The sequence below is a fragment of the Hylobates moloch genome, unplaced genomic scaffold (genome assembly GCF_009828535.3).
Source record: "Hylobates moloch isolate HMO894 unplaced genomic scaffold, HMol_V3 SCAFFOLD_9, whole genome shotgun sequence".
NCBI classification, from domain to species: domain Eukaryota; kingdom Metazoa; phylum Chordata; class Mammalia; order Primates; family Hylobatidae; genus Hylobates; species Hylobates moloch.
Window position 1 is genome coordinate 78,687,468 of NW_026652284.1, and position 21,292 is coordinate 78,708,759.

General features: G+C 44.0%; 1 protein-coding gene and 1 non-coding gene across 3 annotated transcripts in view; one reads left to right on the top strand and one right to left on the bottom strand.

Annotated features, from left to right (window-relative positions):
* Positions 1-1,117: 1,117 nt before the first annotated feature.
* The window catches only part of STK3 (serine/threonine kinase 3), a 427,140-nt gene continuing 406,965 nt past the window's right edge, over positions 1,118-21,292 (bottom strand). Inside the window, exons 12-13 of one of the 2 annotated variants that reach the window (XR_009214836.1) lie at positions 10,209-10,345; positions 1,119-1,147 (exon numbers count right to left, since the gene is read on the bottom strand). The gene's annotated coding sequence lies outside the window, so the exon portion shown is untranslated. Of the gene's footprint in view, positions 1,148-10,208; positions 10,346-21,292 lie in introns of both variants that reach the window. The other variant, XM_058443993.1, reaches the window with a different exon arrangement.
* LOC116814063 (U4 spliceosomal RNA) lies at positions 5,920-6,063 on the top strand. Its single transcript, XR_009215055.1, has one exon. It is a non-coding gene; the product is annotated as a U4 spliceosomal RNA (small nuclear RNA).

The following is a 21,292-nucleotide window of genomic DNA, read 5'->3' on the forward strand; positions in this document are numbered from 1 at the left end:
TAATTATTTCAAATGACTTTAAAACAGTAATTTGATTATATAACCCTAGTAAGATATGACATAAGGATTAAAAAAACTTGCATAGAAATATAAAACTGTTTTTTCAGTTATACTGTTAATAATAATGTTTCTATTGTTATTCTAAAATATATATGTAGTAGAATAAAGCAAATAAGTTATTCACTTTAGGACCAAGGATTTTCAGAATAAGAGCAAATAGATACAAATATAAAGTCACAGAAGCTAAGTAAAAGCCATGTCATTTTAAACTTGAATTGGAAACCTAAGCATGAGTCCATGATGTATTTTCTCTTTAAAAGAAAAAGTATTTACCTTCTCTGATTAAAAGACCTAGAGACACTGGGCATGGTGGCTTACACCTGTAACCCCGGCACTTTGGGAGGCCAAGGCAGGCGGATCACCTGAGGTTGGGAGTTTGAGACCAGCCTGACCAACATGGAGAAACCCCATCTCTAGTAAAAATACAAAATTAGCCAGGCATGATGGTGCATGCCTGTAATCCCAGCTACTCAGGAGGCTGAGGCAAGACAATCGCTTGAACTTCGGAGGCAGAGGTTGTGGAGATTGTGCCATTGCACTCCAGCCTGGGAAATAAGAGCGAAACTCCATCTCAAAAAAAAAAAAAAAAAAAAAAAGACCTAGAGACAACAACCTACCTAGTAACAATGAGCACCCCAGGGCCCAGATTGTTGTCTCTAAATACTACTTCCCAGGAAAAGAAACCAGAGCTCTTTGTAAAATGGCCTTTTTTTTTTTTTTTTTTGTCAGCTACGGAGCAGGAATATTCAAGATAAGTCTGGAAACCAAGAAAGATAGCAAAGACTATGGCAATCATATCATAATGACCCAGAAACCAACTTGAAGGGGTTCCCATTGACCAAAATGGGACAATTTGAGCACTGAAATGGACAGTAACTGCAATGCATTGAAACATATCAAAAATATTAAAATACATGAGTCCATAATAATAATAAAACAAACTAATCAGTTACCTTTGGAATATGCTAGATAACTACTTCAGTATTCTGAAAACTTACAAATAAAGAGAAAGAAATAAGCATCTATTTTACCTTTTCACGTAGCCAAATAGTTGATGTGCAAATGGTCTTTATGGGAGAATTCTAGCCTATAAATGAAGAAAGAGATAGAATTAGGTGTCATCATATTGTAGCTCCCACTGTTATAATGGAACTAGGCAATGATATCAGTGGCTGCTAAAACCCTTAGGTGAATAACTGATGGGAGACTTCATAATGAATGGATCAAGCTGACAATACTTGAACTCAATGATCAATGTTAAGATGACGAAAAGAGAGATGACCAAACATTGCATGTCTTCTAATGTGATGTATTTGGCAGCACACACCACCGCTTATGAAGTATTCTTCTAAAAATGAATCTGAATCTAATCAAGCCCCAAGATCTAACCATGGTTTCCAGGAAATACAAGAGATAAAAGAATATGTAATTGACACTATTGGGATGAAGTCTGTAAAATCCAGAATATTTCAAATAAATTGCAAGAAAAAAAGGGAAGGGAATCCAGAGATTTTAAAAGAAACTTGGAGGACTTACCAACTAAATTCAATTTGTGAACCTTGTTTTGATCTTGATTCAAACATGTCAAAAAATTTTAAAAGACTAGATAATTTGCTGATTGACTAGTTGACAATATTAAGAAATTGTTGTCAAATATTAGCTGATGTCCTTTGCCATTATAATGAAAAATTTACTTTCTGACCTGACATTCAATGTCTTTCACTTGAACAAAAACATTTAATTTAAGTTCTAGATCTGCCACTTACTAATGTTCCTGAGAAAGTCATTGAATGGCTCAGAACCATCTGTGAAGTGGGAACATCATAATATACCACTTTGTTAAGTCATTGTGAAAATATGAGATGATGAATAAGAGAGCACTTTATAAACCATATAAGCCATCTCCCATGACCGAGCTCCATGATTCTCTCAAGCATGGCTGATTGTCTGCCTTTGTTCAAGTGATTTCCCCTTACTCAGAATATTCTCCTCTCTCTTGTCATCCTATGGATGTCTCACCTTTCCTTCTACCTCCAGCCTGTTTCACTTTCTCCATGAAAACATTTTGAATCACTTCAGCCCACAACAATTTTTTCCCTTTTCTTTTCATAGCCCATATTGTCTGTAATGCTCACTTGGCACTCTGAAATGACATTTCTGGGTAAATTTTCTCCCAACTAAACTGAAGGACTCTTGACAAGAGGGACTCTCTGTTCTTTATCTATTCTCCCCTCCACCAGATTCTAGCACAATGCTTAATTACAAGATAGCTAAAGCTTCAAATAAAAAATTATTCAGAACTCTTTTAACAGTCACGAAAACACAACTCAGTGTAGCTTAATTGAAGATAAATTAACAAGTTCACATAGTCAAATTACAGGAAGGGCATGGGTGGTGCTAGCCCTGAAGGATGACTGCTACCAGGGAGGACTGGCTGTCCTCTCATTCCCTATGACTGCATGCAGACAACCCTTTACATGTGACAGCAAGCATACCTGTGGACAGCTTCCTGCCACGTATCTCCCTGGTTAGTTCCAATTCAAGAGTCCTAGAGAACTCTGATTGGTCTGGCTTGATCTAGTGCCCACCCCCAGACCAACCACCAAAGCCAGGAAGTGAGATGAAGCTTCTATTTGGATTATATGTTAGAGACAGGAAGAGGAATGGTTGCCTCCCCAAATGAGCCAAAGCCACCAGAAGGAGGCAGAAGAGCCGGACAGCTAAACTATGAAGTGTCCATGAGATGGGATATCACTGAGCAGAGGAGGGATGTGATTTGACATGATCTCACTTTCTGCATGAGCCCCCCTTTCCCCATAGCATTGAGTTTTAGAACTGCGGTTAACATATGCCCTTGGAGTACCCTCAGGGCTGATGTAAAATTAGCCAAAATTGGAATACCTTTGCATTTTCAATAAACTGTTTCCAGTCATTTACCATTTCTGTTGCTTTTCCTCCATTCTCAATATTCCAAGTTTTCATCTGGCATCATTTTTCATCTGTCTGAAGAACTTCCTTAGCAATTCTTTTTGAGCATGTCCACTGGCAACAAATTCTCTTAGTTTTCTTTATTCTGATTCACAGAATGTTTTTATTTTAACCTTCATTCCTGAAGCATATTTTCATTGGATATAGAATTCTGGAATGACAGGTCTTTTCTTTCAGCACTTGAAAAATGTTGTGCCACTTTCTTTTTGCCTCCAGGGTTTCTGATGAGAAGTCCTCAAGCATTGGAATTATACCACTACAAGTAATATGTTGTTTTTCTCTAATTATTTTCAAGATTTTCTCTGTCTTTAGTTTTTAGCCATTTGATTATGAAGTGGTTGGGTATGGATTTCTTTGGGTTGATTCTGTTTGGGATTCATTCAATTTCTTGAATCTGTGGGTTTATGTCTTTCACCAAATTTGATAATTTTTCAGGCATTATTTCTTCAAGTTTTTTTTTGTTTTTTGTTTTTTCCAGCAATGCACTTGGTCTCTTTTCTTTCTGGGTCTCCAATGACTTAAATGTCAGACTTTTTGGTGCTGTGTGATAGGTCTCTAAATCTGTATTCACTATGGTTTTTTTCTCTGTTTTTTAGATTAGGTCATGGTTATTTATTTATCCTTAAGTTCATTGACTCTTTCCTCTGTCACTCAGTTTTGCTAGTGAGTCCATCCCATGTGTTTTATTTTGGTTATGATTACATTTCTACATTCTAAAATTTCCATTTTGTTCTCTTTATATTTTCTATTTCCTTGTTAAGGCCTTCTATTCTTTCTGTTCATGTGAAGCAAATTCGCCGTTACTTTTGGATTATTTTTATTATAGCTGCTCTGAACTGTTTGTCAGATAATTCTAACTCTGTGTCATCTAAGCATTGGCATCCATTGACCGCTTTTTCCCATGCAAGTTGAGGTTTGTCTGTTTTTTTTATGTGCCAAGTAATTTTGAATTGTATCCTGGACATTTTGATTATTAGACTATGAGACTTTGTGTCTTGCTGAAATTCTATGAAGGATGTTGCTATTTTTGTCTTAGCAGGCAATGAACCTGGTTAAGCTCAGGCCTCACTTTCCAACCTGCCTTCTGTGGGCTGTAGTTCCAGTGTCAATTCTGTTCTCAAATTCAAAGTCTTTGCAGTGCTATTCAGTTCTGCCCCTATGTGCTTCCCCTAGTGGCTAGTCCGGGACCTGGGCAATGGTCTATCTGTTAGTGCTTCTCTGCTGTTGGGGATCAGATCCACACATGTGCAGCTCAGGGATGAGACCTGCAGCTCATAAACACCTTTATGTGGTCAATTCCCATGAGTCTCCTTCTCCATGATCTCTCTGTTACCTGTCCACTCCTTGGGGCTCCCCTTTGCAGTTCTCTGGTCAGAAAGCTGGGCTTTGGTCACCCTACTCTGCTGTGCACCTCCCACAACTGTACCCACCTTCAAGTCCAAGCTGGAGGGAAAAAGTAAACTCACCACCAGTTTAATGGTACACCGAATTTGTGTCTTTCTTCCCCAATCTGCCTATTACTGTTTGCTCTTCAGCGTCCTTGCATAGTGTCTTGTGCAGTCTTTCCAGGTTTTTAGCTGCATTTCACTGGGAGAGACAGGGTAGAGTGTGCTTACTCCATCTTAACTAGAACCGGGACACAATAGAATGGTTTTAGAGGACATTCTTCAATATGTGCCTCTGAAGATGTGCCTAAAGACTCATCTTAGAACTCAAAGTCAGGTAAAGGTAGTTTCCTGATGAATTTCTACAGGTTTATTTTATGAAACTGATAGTTCCCCCTTTTTACCCTGGTTACTGAAAAACTCAGAAAACATGATTTAGTTCACACAATCTAATTGCAGTGTCTGACACACAGGAAGTGTTTAGTAAACATTAGTCATCTCCATACCTGTCTATCTCTCCTCTTATCCCCCAAGAACCAAATGTTATACTCAATAAAAGAAACCTTTCTGAGTCTGTTTTTTTAAAAAAATATAATTTGACTCTTCCCATGCCTTTTATTACTTGATTTTCTCTTGCAGTTCTGTGATAGTCATTTGGGGACTTATTTTCATCCTATTAATCTTTTACGCTGCCTCAAATTCTGTTTGGAAGTAGTCAAGTCATAAATGAACAAATAGATGACAAAAACACTGTATTCATGGAATGCTTCCTATTTCTAAAACTGCTTCTACACCTGTTTCCATATTTCATCCTAAACAATACCCCATATTAGTGAGGAAGAAAGGTAGCATGAGGCCCCTCATCAGAAAAGCCCAGCCCAGGCAGCATTGACTTGGGGATCCTCTGGGCTCCCCTCCCACCGAAACCGAGATGAATTGTTCCCATTTTTATCTTCTGTTGAGTGTTATACCAAGATGAAAAGAAGTTTTGAGAATTTCAGTGTCCTCTGGGACCCCATGCCCTAGGAGCTCCCAGTCTAGGACATTCCCAGCAGGCCCTCTTTTCTCAGACTGCCCCATCAGTGGCTAATGCCTGCCCTTGGGGTCCAGGGACCCCTAGAGAAACTGGAGGCCTGATGTCACTTGAGGAAACATGATACTGGTTTCTACTCCTTCCAATCTGACTTGGAATTAGGACTCATCTCCTGAGTAGGGTCATCGTGTCCACTTGAGGGGGGCTTTCCACTCCTACTCCTGTCCATGAAGCCAAGTACCTCTTCGTGGGTTGGCACTGAAAGGTAGGCACAGAAACCACTTCAGCTGGCACACAGAAAAACATCACTATGACCCTTGCCTGTTATTCAGCTATATCGTGGATCCCCCCTTCAGTTCAGAAAGGGAGGCAGAACCTAGCACTCAGATAGGCCTCTCTTCTTCCCTCCCTCCCTCGCTTAGTGACACTCAGGAGACAAAGATTGCAGCCATTAGCTTTGCGCAGTGGCAGTATCATAGCCAATGAGGTTTATCCGAGGCACGATTATTGCTAATTGAAAAAGATTGCAGCCATTTCCCTCTGAGGGGGAGTTCACCCAAGGGCAACTTACTTGCCTCTGACAGTTCTAGGAAGTGACACTAATATGCAGGAGGCTAGGAAGGAGAGAGCACTCAGGAGGCTTCTTGAAAGGTCCCTTGCCCCCTTCCCAGGTCAACTTTAGCAGTCACACATTCTTGGGGCTTAGTTGAACTTGGACTAAGCTCACTGCCAGGGTACTGGCATGTCTGAACATGGTCAAGGTCTACAGACCAGTACCAGAGTTAGGGATGACTAAGAGTGAGCCCGGGCCTGTCTTTCCAATGTCCTCAGCCCAATTCCTATGGATCGCCACCTCAATTCCAAGGAGAGGCTGTGGAATGGTACAGATATGGCAACAGTCCTTCACTCCTCCTTGTGTCCATACCCTTTGCGATGTGACTTTAGAGCTCCTCCTATCAAGAGGTGGACTCCTCATCTCTTTGACTTTGGGCTGATCCTGTAACTTTCAGTGTAATAAGGCCAATAGAATCTAATACAAGTGATGTTTGCCAGTTCTGAGCCCAGGCCTTAAGAGGCCTCACACGCCTCTGCCCTTTGCTTGGGATTCCTGCCCCATCCATCTGAACAAGCCTGAGCTAGTCTACTAGAGGATAAGAGGACTTTTATTACCAGCTCTGGCTCTCCAGCCTACTGGAAGATAAGAGGATATAGAGGTCTCTTATCCTCCAGCAGACTGGGGAGCCAGAGCTGGTTAGCCCAGTTACCTCCCAACAGAGACCCCAGGCAGGTGAATGAATCCAGTCAAGGTCAGCAAAGTTGACCCATGGCTGGCCACAGATACAAGAGGAAGCCCATCTAATTCCAGCCTGAATTGTCAACCTACAGAATCATAAGCAAAATAAATGCTTATTGTTTTAAGCCACTGAATTTTTGAGTCATTTATTATGTAGTACTAACTAGCCACTGCAGAGGCTGAGCACTAAGAGAGCTATTTGTCTGCCATTTCTTGGGATATTGGAGTACAAGGCTTTAGTGGTACCAGTCAGTTGGTGGATGGAGACAGGAAGGGATGGGGGTGGAGTGAGCAGCAGGATAAGGTTGTGTCTTGGGAGATACTGCTGTGGTCTCAGTACTCTCAAGTAGCAGGAGGAGCCAAAGCAGGAAGAGAATGTAGCAAATAGGAGCCCGGAGAAGTGGCTAGAGAAGCACTCTTAAAACCATCTCAGGGACTTCCAGAAATATTTAGGAGAAAGATGAAAGGCTAGAGGTCTTATGGAGACAATGTGGTTGGAGCCAGAAAGACTATGTAATTTTAATATTACATCCAAGGGTACTCTGATTGCATTTTTTTTTTAAACTCAAACGAGAGATTGTAACTTTCCAAAAGACATTAGAAATAGGAAGTTTTCAGCCAGGCACAGCGGCTCACACCTGTCATGCCAGCAGTTTTGGAGGCCAAGGCAGGAGGATCCTGTAAGGTCAGGAATTTGAGACCAGCTTGGGCAACACAGCAAGACCCCATCTCCAGAAAAAAAAACAAAATAAAATAAAACAGAAATAGAAAGTTTTAGCAAATTTGTTACACATGAATTCTTCCAAATAGTGAAAAAAATATTGGTAGATTGTGTTTACTTTATTCATCCTCAAAGGATTCTTTATTTCCAATTCTTTGGGGATAAGAAGAATAAAAATTGAGAAATGACTGCAAAGCATTTGCAGCATTTATCACATAGTCTTTGTACACATGAAGAAAGTGAAGAGCACATCAACAAATACTAAGTTACTGTGGCAAAGAAAGAAGTCTGGTGCTTACTTATATTGGGTTCTCTTCTTCTTCCAGGCAAGTGTGAAGATTACACATCTCTGCTCACTCCCCTTGCCATAGAGAGAATAAATATGACTAGTGGAGCCAATGCGGCAGTGAGCAGCAGGGATCCTGTCATTTCTGAGCTGAAGCATTTCAATGTTTGTACAGAACCCTCCACTATTCTCGCCTGCCACACGGACTGAGGAGGCTGTGTGTTCCAGATGGCAAAGCCACAGGGTGGTGATGTCTCTGTCTGCATGGATCTCTGAGCCAGGCCATGAAGTGAAGCTGCCTTAGAAGTTACCCGGGCCTGCAGCAGGTATTGCACAAATATGAAATCTACTTCAATTGTGTCAGACTGCTGGGGTCTTGGCATTGCTTGTTACTGAAGCATTGCCTGACCTAGTCTGACTAATACAGTATTGAAAAGCTGACATCTGATTAAAAAAAAAACTATCAATGTTGCAAATACATTACAAAAATGAGGAAAAATTATTGTGCTGTTGTTCACTGCAGATTTTACATGGTTTAATTTTTGGCAAGCAAGATCTAGTGTTCAGAGGAGCATCCAAAAAACTTTGTGAGCATGCACATGATAATGGAAATTTTATCCATTTGGCAGAAGCCACAGCCAAATTTGATAATATTATGGCAGAATGTTTCTGCATAATATAAATGTTGACACTAAATAATATTGTACCTATTTAGAGAATGAAATACAAAACTAATTAAAATTGTAGCAGATGCAGTGAGTGAAATAGTCTGAATAAGGTAAAAAGAGCTAACTATTATTCATTATTTTGGCTACAACCTTGATGTGTTTGAGACACAACCCCTGACAGATATAGAACAGATAACTTTTTTTGTTGTTGTTGTTGGATTTGTGGATTCTCAAAATGCAAATATTTCTATATGCAAACATATTGGGGACTTTTTTCTCCAGCAAATGTCACAACTGGGGAAGGATTATAAACAATGTTAGTAAACCACTTACAAAACCAATCAAGAATAAAATAATTTGAAGTGCCTTGAATATCGCAATGTTGCAAATATGCATGGAAAATAGGACGGAATGAAACAGATGATTCTAAGAAATGATTCTAGGGCATTTTCTCTTTCTTGACTAGATATTTTAATCTTAGTAGTGAATGGTGCAGGAAAAATCTCTTCTGACACCACTGAATTTTTTTGTATCATCCAGATCTATACAACTGCCTTTCAGCTTCAGTGCAATGTTGTGTATTAAAAACACATTTACCAAACATAAATTTGAAACACTGTCAAATGCATGATGGGAGAGTTGAGTTTATGCCATTATGGCACTAAAAACTCAATTAGAGACTCTATCCAATTCTTCTTTAGAAAATTTTGATATATTAATAAAGACAAGGATTATAAGACTCAAGCCAAAGGTAAGCTTTCAAAAACATCCGCTGTTAAGTTTATTTGCTCAGGACTCATTTGGGAAGATGTTTTACGTAAAATTAATGCGATGTATATCCAAAATAATACAAGAGCTGAAATTCAACATATTGCCCTAAGAAGCATCCAAAGCAATTGTGTATCTGCAGATGCTTATTGTGTCGACTGGGAGATGGGGTGAGAGTGGAGGCTTTTCTTCCTGTTGAAAGAAGAAGGAAGGTTGTTGGCATCTGGACTCATGGTAAGAGGGGTGGTTGACGCCATGGCTTGGGAGGAGGCAGTCTGCCCTGCAGCATGGTAGGCAGGAGACCAGCCAGGAGTGGTCCCTGATGAAGGGCCTCTGCCATTGAGATCCTGGAATTTTCATGTCTGGTGGCCAGTGGCCAGTGATCTTTTCTGCATGGATATTCTGCCAATCCAGGCCTTCAATAAAACTTTGTCAAACTCCACAGCCTCTACTTAGGTCCAGACTCAAACTCCCACTCCCTGGGAGGCAGTGACCGGGTGGCAAGACAGAATGAGAGATGCAGTGAGAACATCTGGCTGAAGTGACAAGCAGCCACGCTGTCTGCTGGTGTGCAGTTCTGATGACAACCAAGGCAACTTCATATATGACTGCACAAAGTTAATTTAACATGTTTGACTCTGCCATTTCATCCTAGTACCATAGGTAAGATTTTTTGAGTAATTACTATCTACCAGGCCGTATTCTAAGTTCTTTGTGAATATTAATTAATTTAATCCTTGAAGCCACCTCACTATTGTGCCCATTTTATAGAAAAGGAAACTAAGGCCCAAGGAGGTTACACTAATTACTGAAGGTCAAATTAATGACAGAGTCTGGCTCCAGGGTCCATGCTTTTAACCAGAGTGCAACAGAATCTGAACGTTACCCCTATAACCAAACAGTTCACAATAGTGTTCTGAGTTTTACTCCTAGAAAGAAAACACGCACACACAGTCCCCCATCCCTCTGTCCCCCAGATAAATCCAAAACCTGCTGCCAGCTTACAATTAGCTTGAAACTGCTTCTGGACCAAGCGTGGTGGCTCATGCTTGTAATCCCAGCACTTTGGGAGGCCGAGGTGGAAGGATTGTTTGAATCCAGGAGTTCAAAACCAGCCTGGGCAACACGGTGAAATCCTGTCTCTACAAAAAATACAAAAATTAGCTGGGTGAGGGGGTGGATAGCATGTGCTTGTGGTCCCAGCTACTTGAAAGGCTGAGGTGGGAGAATCACTTCAGCCCAGGAGGTCAAGGCTGCAGTGAGCTGTGATCACGACACTGCACTCCAGCCTGGGCAACAGAGTGAGACCTTGTCTCAAAAAAGAAGAGAAAGAAAAGGAAATAAAAAGAAAAGAAAAGAACTGCTTCAGATTATCAAGGTTTCAGGAATGCTGATGTCCAGCCTCAGAAACTGCTTCTGCTTGTTCATCTCTGATATGGGTTGGCTCTGTGTCCCCACCCAAATCTCATGTTGAATTGTAATCCCCACGTGTTGAAGGAGGGACGTGGAGGAAGATGACTGCATCATGGGAGTGGTTTCTCCCATGCTGTTCTCATGATAGTGAGTGAGCTCTCACAAGATCTGATGGCTTAAAAGTGTGTGGCAGTTGCCCCCTTGTTCTCTGTCTCTCCTGCTCCACCATGGTAAGACGTGCCACCTTCCCCTCCACCTTCTACCACGATTGGAAGTTTCCTGAGGCCTCCTAACTATTCTTCCTGCACAGCCTGTGGAACTGTGAGTCAATTAAACCTCTTTTCTTCATAAATAACCCAGTCTCAGGTAGCTCTTTATAGCTGTGTGAGAATGGACTAATACAACCTACCAAGCAAGCTGTGGGCTTCCCTATCTCTTAGTGTGGGCTAACAGCATGCCAGTGCCCCACATTGGCAGGAAAACCTGCTGCCACCCCTCAGCAGAGAGAGAAGAGCATCACATGTCTGGGAAACTGAGCAGGAAAACTTTGACTCTTACAATGGTTGGGGTGGATGGGGAATCTTTGTTTCCAGACCCGAGGCCATGCAGCAGCTACTTGGGAAGGAAAGAGTGACCCTCCCATTCTTACCCAAAGCTTTGGATGCATCTTAGGGCATGACTTGCCAAAGTCAAGGAACATCAAAGTTATGGTGACCAACTTCTCCTAGTTTCCCACAACTTTCCCCCTTTTAGCTGTGAAAGCCCCACATCCTGAGAACCCCTCAGTCTCGAGCAAATTGGAACAGTGGGCATCATGATCAAAGATGAAATCAAGGAACCCTTTCCACTCTAGCCTCAAATATGGAAGGCCAAAACCCCCAATTCTCCCATCCCATGGAAGGCAGGAGATCCCAAACTCTCATCATCAGACTACAGGCTGCGCCTCACTGCTCTTAGTCCTAGGGGTCTTGACATCTCCTCAGAGCACTGAGATGAGGCATTGAGGACACAGACCTCGCATTCCATCTGCATGCTCCCATCTCCCCCAAGGCTGCCAAAAATTGGACACTGGGAGATGGAGATGCTTGGCAGCTGGAGTCGCTCCCAGCCTCGGGCAAATTTTCCAGGCTTTTACATCTTTGGAGGAGATGGCAATATTCCCTGTTTCTTCCAGATCCACACCGCCTAGGGTCAGAGATGCAGGGAGCTGGCCAAAATGCCTTTCTCTGTGATAAAAAGGCCACAGCATTAAATCCCGTGAGTTCATCAACAGGTAACAAAATATTTTGCATGATTTGGCCTTGACTGAAAGGAAACTGTGAAACCTACAAGGTGCTCGCTGTCTCTAGTGTGGACTCTCCAAAGAGGTCCTGGTCCCTAGCATGGCTACAGACGTTCACTGCATGTAATCCAGACCTCGTCTAATGCTATAAGCAAATAAACTGAATATTCGGAGAGAACAAATCACCAGTCCATCAAAATCCTTGGAGTAAATTAGTTCAGCAGACTGGACTAGAGACACACTCCATGACTCACCCCCACCCAGAGTAAATAAGGGAAGATTAAGCACAACTTGATTGAATCATGCTGAAGTTTGGCATAACTCAACAAACAGATCAGCCTGAAATCTCACATTAGGAACACATAATCTCATAAAATTTATGACTGTTATTGCTCACCACATATGTTTCTGGGTTACTGTGTGCCGGGCTTCAAGTGAGCTTCATTGCTGGGGTCTTGAGGGGGCTGCCTGCTGATCCATAACGTATTTCAAGAAAGAAGACACATTCCCAGTTGACACTCTTTGGCATGAGTTTCCACGTGGCCTGGCCATGGCAGGGAAGGAGACTGGAGGGGGGATATTGGCAGTGGGAAGGGGGTTTTGTGCCATGCCGCAAGCAGGCCCCTTGGCAAAGTCTTGTTGAGATGCTGAAGGGAAGACTGGCAAACAAATCTTTTCTATCTCTCTTAGCCTCAGTTTCCTTATTTGCAAAATAAGGGGTAAAATTAGACGATCTCTGAGGTCTTTTCAAGAAGATCAAGGGGGTGATTCATCTAAAGATAATTCATCTAAAGAGAATGAATTGCCGATCTACTGCCCTCCATCTCCAAAAGGAAGCCAGAGCAAGAACTGGCCACTATGTCACCAACTGAGAGCAGTAGAGAATGGGGTGTGGCTCACAGGAGGCCATGGAATGCCAGCCCTGAGATCTGGGAGGAAAGGAGAGATGACCACATGCTTTGGGAGGGTCACCCTCAATTGCTGCCCAGAGATAAAACAGAGTTCAGAAGTGTTTGCAAACTTGTATCACCACTCCACCTTCCACTGCCCATCGATTGAGGCCCTTTTCCCCTCTGAGCCCAAATGCAACCTCATGATCCTTCTTGACAGAAGCTGCTACCCACGCATCAGATCCTGGTGGTGAGCAAGAGCTGCTTTCCAATCCAAATGATGCTCAGGCTCCCTCCAGACCCATGCTAAGGGACTCCAGGTCTGACTGTAGAGACTTGAGAATGCAGAGTCAGTGACAAGCCAGAGCCCCCAGAGAGGGAGCCAGTTCCTTGAAGTGAAGGGCCATCGTTTGCAGGAGGTGGTTACTGAAGTCCAAGCCCAGGGATTCCATAATGAAAAGAAGACCAAGCCTGTGAGCCCTGGACTCAATTACTGAAGCCCAGAGCAAGGCAACAGATTCCCGGCCCCCAAGGCTGTGCCCCCAGGTGTCACCACGAGGGAACACACGTGTAGCAGAGGCAGGTGACATGTAGACACAGCAGGTGCCTGCTGTGCTGAGGTTTGTCCCTCCCTGCACCCATCCCGGGCTCTGCCCTGAACGTCTCAGTTCAGCAATCTCTCTCACGCAGATCCCTGCCTTCCCTGCCAACAGCCAAGGTCTGACCCTTCTGACCCTTGGGCCCTCTTCCAGGCTTTTCCTGTTCCATTTCCAGCACTGCTGGCTCCATCCAGAAAGTTTTGAACAAAAGAGTAACATTTTTCTTTCTGGCTTGTTCATTTTCATTATGATTTTCACAGCCAATTCCAGTAAATCTGCTACAATAAAAGTCCCTATTGTTCGTCCATGTTCTTCTAAATAATCTTAGATTTGATTTGAAGTCTACTTCAGTTAATATTTTGTCTTTTTTTTAAGAAAATAGTTTTGTTATTTTTTCCTGATTGTAACTCAGATATCAGCTGGGGACTGCCCTGCCCCTCAACATCTGTGAAATGTCCTGTGGCAGACTGTATTTTCCAAATAAGGCCACAACATTATTTTCAATCCCACATGTTCATTCCAGAACTTTGCAATTCCTCCACTGAGAGATGGCGGCTGTGTCATCTCCCCTTGAATCTGGGTGGGCCTTTTGACGGCTCCAACTGATAGAGTGCATATAATTGACTGTGCGACTTCCAAAAAGCAAGTCAGGAAGGCCACACAGCTTCCACCTGGCTCTCTCTCTCAGGACACACACCTTAGGAGCCATGGACAGCCACGTAAGAAGTCCAGCCCCCTGAAGATGCCCGGCTGCCAGCACCATGCAGAGACCACATAGAGATGGAGAGAAATTGCAAGAAGCCCCAGCTGCTCCAGCTCCAGCTGCCTGAGCCTTTCCAGCCCAGACACCAGACATGTGGACGGGGAAGACTTTGCTGGGACTCCAGCTGCAACTGCAGGAGAGACCCCATGCAAGAGCCACCCAGTGAAGCCCAGCCAACCCCCAGAACCTGGAAAGATATAATAAATGATTATTGTTGTTTGATGCCAATAAGTTTGAAGTGTTTTTTTAATGTAGCAATGGATAACAGGGACAATTTGGCTCAAGCTCAAGCAATTCTGTGTCCTGTGGAACTCACAAGGCTTTCCAAGACTTCTGCTGATTCCTGGAAAAACAGAATGGATTGTTCATTTGTGGGTTATATGTGTTCAGATGCTGCCTCTGTCGGATCCCACACAACATGTGAAATGTGGCTCCAATTTCATGCTCCACAACAACAATCACTCACACTAAGCATCTGAGTAGGTAGTAGACCACGTGGGAGATTTAAGATTATGTTGCCGACCACGTGGGATTTTGTCAACTTGCTCCCTCTTCTCCCCTTCTTCTTCCCAGTCTCATCTCCTCTCAGGTTGCTCTGGGAACCCACATTCTTCTCTCTCTGCTATGAAGAGTAATTCAGGTTCCCTCAAGTGCCTAATCCCAGACTTCCACACTTCAGCACATCAAGAATCCAGCCTTTACTGGAGCCAATTGAGGTTACAGATGAGCAATTATTCTTGTGTGCCTGCATTGTAAAAAAAATTCAAGGAACACCCAGAAAAATAAAAGAAGAAAGTAAAAATTACCCCCAAATCCCACTACCCAGTGATAACCACTATTAATGTTTGGTAAACATCCTATCTATATACAATTTTATATACATAAGATTATACTATCCTAGCTGTTCTACACTTCCCCAGGTATAATTGGTATTAATAATAGCTTTACCATTTATTTAGCACCTACTAAGTACTTAGCAATTATATAAAGGTAGCATCCTCATCACATCCTTATCTTCTTTTTCCTAAGGGATCTTGGGGAGAGTCAGAGCAGGGACCTGAACCCAGACCCACCCAACTATAAGGCCGGTGCACTTGCCTCTAAACCATTCAGCCATAGCAGAATCTTTCCCCCAGACCTGCACACTACTGTGGAGAGACTATCCTGGCCTGCGTATCTTGAGCCAGATCTAGCATCCTAACACATTCCTGTGTCCTCTTTCAGAGAGTCCAAGGGATCGGAGCTCCCTGGAGTCTGTGTTTGGCTCATTCCTGGTGAGGCTGAGTTTCTGAAAGGAAGCAAAAGTCTGGGCCCCACGGGAGAAACAGGGAGGGTTCTGTGTCCCCACTATAGCAGAGCAAAGCCAGATAGGTGCTCTCCTCTGCCTCCGTGTCTGCGGGACGGAGGGGGCCCTGCTGTCCTGGGAGTCTGGGGTGGTCTCCCATGAGTTCAGCATGAACCATCTGCCTCCTCCTCCCAGGGAGTGTTTTTCCCAACTCCTGAGGGCCTCATCTGTGCAGGGCCAGCCAGGCGAGGAGGACATGCCTTGGGAACAGTCTGTGCTTGTTCCCTCAGCCCTAGAAGAGACTCTGCCAGGTGGTACTTGCCCTTCCCTGGGGAGGAGCCTGCAGTATGTTCTCTGTCAACCTTTACTGATGAGCACATGTTCCAAGCAGAGCCCCAGGGGACTAGAATCTGCTCTGACCCTTCCAGAGAAACCCTGGGTGAGAGGCTGAGAGAGGAGACCCCACACTGGGGGCACCACAGCCCCAGAAGAGGAGGAGCAGCCTCTGGGGAGGGCCCGACCTTTCCTTTGATGACTTTCTTGGGCCTTGCACTAATTGTGAAGAAGTAAAAACTGAGTTATCAGTTTCCAGCTGTTCCCACAGCTGCTGACATTTGAGGGAGGCCAAGGGCAGCGGACTCCTCCCCACCACACAGCCACACTCGTAGCCATCCACTTGAAGGTGGGCCTGACTTGCAGGAGGTCCCCTTTGACTCCAGAGAGTCAGACACTCCCAGCTCAGGGTAGGCATTTAGAAGTTAGGCTGTGAATCCAAAAGCCCCAGACTTGAGTTCTGGCTGCCACTTAATTACTTGAACCCAGGATAATTTGCTTAACTCTTCTGAGCCTGGGCTTCCCCATCATCTTAGTTTTGTTTCCCCCATAGAAGTACCCTCTAAGATGGGGGTTCTGGTGCTGGTGTTTTAATTGGGAGGTGATCCCAGGAAGCCCCAGCAGGGGAGCAGGTAAGGAAGGGAAGTAAGCCAATGAAAGATCATTGCCAAGCCAGTGACAAAACAGAGGCTTAATCCTGCTGGGGAACTCAGAGGCAGTGGAAAATACATGTCCTGGAATTATCCCCCATCTCCTTAACCCCAGGGCAAAGGAGCTGGCATATTGATCCACCAATTCCCACCAGTCATTGTTTGAGGACTGCCCCTGGGGAGGGGGACAGGGATCATATCTGTGTCCCTCTGGCCTGCCCTATGCACAGGTAGAGCAGGCTCCAGCCACCAGAGATAGTCTCAGGCAGAGTCACACACTACTCTTGCACACTACCCTTGTTACTAAGTAGACTGCATGCTATAGGCAACCAAGGACACATCTTCATCCTCCAAACCTCCAGTGCCCTCCAGTGCTCTGGTAAGTGCCAAGGGGATATGGTGGGGCACCCTCAGCCTCTGCTACTACCACCTCTAAAACAAGAGAAATGACACTGGCTGCTTAGGATGGCTATGGGGATATATGCAGATTTTGTTTTATTTGATTTGTTTCGGTAGGCAGTTGACTTGGTTGAACTCACACTGCATATTCTGTCTCCTGGGTGGCAGCTCAAATCCCCACAAATGCATAATTTAGAGGTCAGCCCAAGATTGAGGCAGAGTTTATGTACTGAATTTGGTGCTTATCCTCTTTTGATCAGTCTTTTCAGTGATATTGCCGCCATTTACAGTGAATATAGTTTCCTCAAACCCTGTCCTTTTGCCAGAAAAACTATATGCTGTCTCTCAGAGTTCCATTCTAGCCTCTCTCTATGGGACATGCTCCTGCTGGTTTTTTAAAAGTTGACCGTAGGGCAGGTGCAGTGGTTCATGCCTGTAATCTCAGCACTTTGGGAGACTGAGGCAGGAAGATCACTTGAGGCTGGGAGTTCAAGACTAGCTTGGACAACATAGTGAGACTCCATCTCTACAAACAATCAAAAATTAGCCGGGTATGGCCGGGCACAGTGGCTCATGCCTGTAATCCCAGCACTTTGGGAGGCCGAGGCGGGTGGATCACGAGGTCAGGAGATTGAGACCAACCTGGCTAACACGGTGAAACCCCGTCTCTACTAAAAAATACAAAAATTAGCCAGGAGCAGTGGCAGGTGCCTGTAGTCCCAGCTACTCGGGAGGCTGAGGCAGGAGAATGGCGTGAACCTGGGAGGTGGAGCTTGCAGTGAGCTGAGATCGTGCCACTGCATTCCAGCCTGGGTGAAAGAGCGAGACTCTGTCTCAAAAAAAAAAAAAAAAAAAAAAAATTAGCCGGGTATGGTGGTGCATGCCTGTAGTCCCAGCTACTTGGAAGGCTGCGGTAGGAGGATTGCTTGACTCTGGGAGGTCAAGGCTGCAATGAGCCATGATCGTATCACTGTACTCCAGCCTGGGCAACAGAGTGAGACCTTGTCTCAAAAATAAATCAATAAAATAAAAGTTGACTGTAGGTTACCATTCTGCTTAACAATAAGCTGAATGAATAAGCACACAATAACTAGGGTTGACAGAGTCAATCAAATAAAACCCACGATCAAGTTAAGGACCAGTCCTGAATACAGATAACCTGTCTCATTGTCCAATCATGCCTCCAACCACATGACTGAACTTTCAGTTTGGGTGAAAAAAAGGCCCTTGTAGCTATGTAGCCTTTTATTATTTCTGTAATGAATCCTGCCTATTTGACCCCAGAGATGTCAATATTCCAATAGTTCCTGTTCTTGCCCCAATGTTCTCATATAGGACTTCTTGTCCCCAGAAAGTCTACTAATCCCCATAACCTTATCCCAACCTCTCTCGCTCAGCTAAAATTTTCTGAGAATCCACTTCTGATGGTGCCCCTAGGAGAGGGGTGACAACTTTGGATGAGTAGGGAGATGCCACGTTTCTGGATTGTTCTGAGGATTAAATAAGTTAATATACATAAAGTGCTTAGGACTTGTCTTGCACGTAGGCACATAGTAAGCCCTTGATAAATGGTGGTGGTGGTAATATTGTTATTATTATTATCTTATTATTATTCTCTCTTCTCTTCTTAGTTGTAAATATCATGAGCATAGAGTAGGAACTCAATCACTGTGCATGGAATGTAACTTAATTGGAAAGATGCCCTCCGTCATGGCCTAGAATCTAGATGTCTCAGAGCCTAATTAGCAGTGGGTCAGGAAATACAGATGCCTCCCCTGAAATGGTGATACTAAGGTATATTAGTCCATTTTCACATTGCTGATAAAGACATACCTGAGACTGGGCAATTTACGAAAGAAAGTTTAATGGACTTACAGTTCCACATAGCTGGGACCCCTCACAATCATGGCAGAAGGCAAAGAGCACGTCACGTCTTACATGGATGGCAGCAGGCAAAGAGAGACAGCTTGTGCAGGGGAACTCCTCTTTTTAAAACTGTCAGATCTCGTGAGACTTGTTCAGTATCACAGGAACAGCATGGGAAAGACTTGCCCCCATGATTCAATTACCTCTCACTGGGTCCCTCCCACAACACATGGGAATTCAACATGAGATTTCGGTGGGGACACAGCCAAACCATATCATAAGGTGACCCAGGTCAGTGTCACCTCCACCAGGAGGACTCTTTTTAACCATCTGAATTTGGCACCCTCCTCTATGTTCCCATTGTACACTACTCTTGTTCCAAAGTAGACTGGGTGCTATGGGCAACCAAGGATGCATCTTCATTCTCCAATCCTCCAGGGCCTGACACACAATAAACATCCAGTAAGTATTTGCTAACTGAATATTGGTTTATCTTCCCCTCAGGCATTTTATTTTATTTTATTTTATCTTATTTCATCTTATCTTACCTTATCTTATTTTATTTATTTTGGCTTTCATCTTAGGTTCAGGGGGTACATGTGCCAGTGTGTTACATGGGTAAATTGTGTGTTGCTGGCATTTGGTGTACAAATGATCCCATCACCCAGGTAGTGAGCATAGTACCCAATCATTTTTCAACTCTTCCCCCACTCCCAACCTCCCCCGTCTAGGGGTCCCCAGTGTCTGCCCCCACACATTGTAATGTCTAGCTAGCACAGTACCTGCCCATAGTAGAGACTTACAGGTTTATTAAGTGTATGAAGGGCATAGATTTCCTTCATTACATGCAGGTGAAAGAAACATACTTTTTCCTTCTAAATCTAGTTAAATCTGGCTCTAGCCTGACTGAGAAGTGTCTGATACATTGATTCAGTAACACCCAATTCTAATCCCTTATCTACGCCTACCACAGAGGCTGGAGAAGCTACAATGCTCTTTTTTCCCAGCATCCTTTGCAGTTAGGAGTGGTCAGGAGACACAGTATAGGCTGATGAGATGTAAGACATTTGCTGGCAATGTCCTTACTTTCCTTCTTCCTGTGCGATACACAGACACATGCCTGGGGGTACAGCAGCCTCCTTGAAAACATGAGGTGACAGTGTGAGGAAAAGACTGAGACAGTCACCCACGAGCCAGCCTTGGTGTCCCTGAACCAGGAACCAGTGCCTCCAGACATCTGCCTGCAGGCTATTGGCTAAAAGGGCTCCAGTTAAGTCTTCCGAATTTAATTCCTCACTGAAACCAGATGGGGCACCTCTCTTTCCAGAGGAGCCTGAGGAGGGGTAAATAAGAGATGTTTATCCAGTTATCCTGCCACAAATGAATGAAAACATCTTGCTCAGGTAGTTTAAGTCCAGAATTAAGCATGGAATTTCCCTTCTGTAAAAAAAGGAAGTTGGACCAGGTGATGGCAAAGGTTCTCACCCCGGAGTCCAGCCTGGAAGAGGTGGCCACAGTGGTGACATCCTGTGATCCCCACTCTTCCTGACTCAAGCTGAGCTTGCTAAGAGAGTGCAAGGCTCAAATAGAGAGTGTTCCAGGCTATTCCTACATCCTTCACCAACCTGCGAGCAAAGGGAGCACTGGACAGGGAGGGAGTGAGGACACACCCAGCAGAGTCAATGGGACTGGAGGAGGCCAAATGCCATGTGTAAGTCAGCAGGCAGGTGTGAGAACCAGCTCGACTTGAAAGGCAAAGATTTAGAGACCTGTAAAGTTTAGAGCTGAAGAGGGGACTGCCATGAATGTGAGTGTAGTGGAGAGAGGGTGGGGATATTTATGGAGCTGATTCTAGAGACCAGAACAGTAGCTGATGGGGAAGAGCTGTCTTCCTCTTAACCTGCTGTAGATTTGAAATCCTGAGAGGAGCTCACCTTCTAGCCCACTCAGATGTGTGCATGTGTGTGTGTGTGTGTGTGTGCGCGCATGCATGGTATGACTACTAGCCCCTTAGCCTCCAGGCTGATTGAGGGAAAAGTTTTATGCTGTCACATCTCAGCACCAGTGGGCTTCAGAATCTCTAAATGGAACTTGCAATCACTTGGATATGGGGGAAGAAAGGGAACAACTAAGCCCTTGGCATGGGTCTAGCGTTGTGCTGGCGCCTGCATGTCCACTGCACTCGCAGTGAGCCTGCAAGGTAGAGATGATCAAACCCACTTCATCAGCTTTGCAGAGAGCACTCGATGAGACCAGAACTCACCACTGGCAGGGCAGCTCCCCTGAGCTTCCACATTTCCTGCTTGCACAGCTTAGATCTGTGTGGCTATGTGCAAGTCACCCAGCCTTTAAGAACCTCAATTGGCCATTTGGAAAAAGGGGGTAGTTTGGAGTTGCAGGCCCAGATGCTGATTCCCCTTCTCCTTGGTCCTCAGTGTTATAGTGAGGATGGAATTAAATAACATTTGTGAATTCTTATAAAATTGTGACAATTAAAGGATTATAATTATTTTCCACAACAACAATATAATAAGCTAAATTTGATTCTGGCATAAAAATGCAATGGCTAAGATTCAGTGGTGTAGAATAGATCAATTTGGGGAAAATTA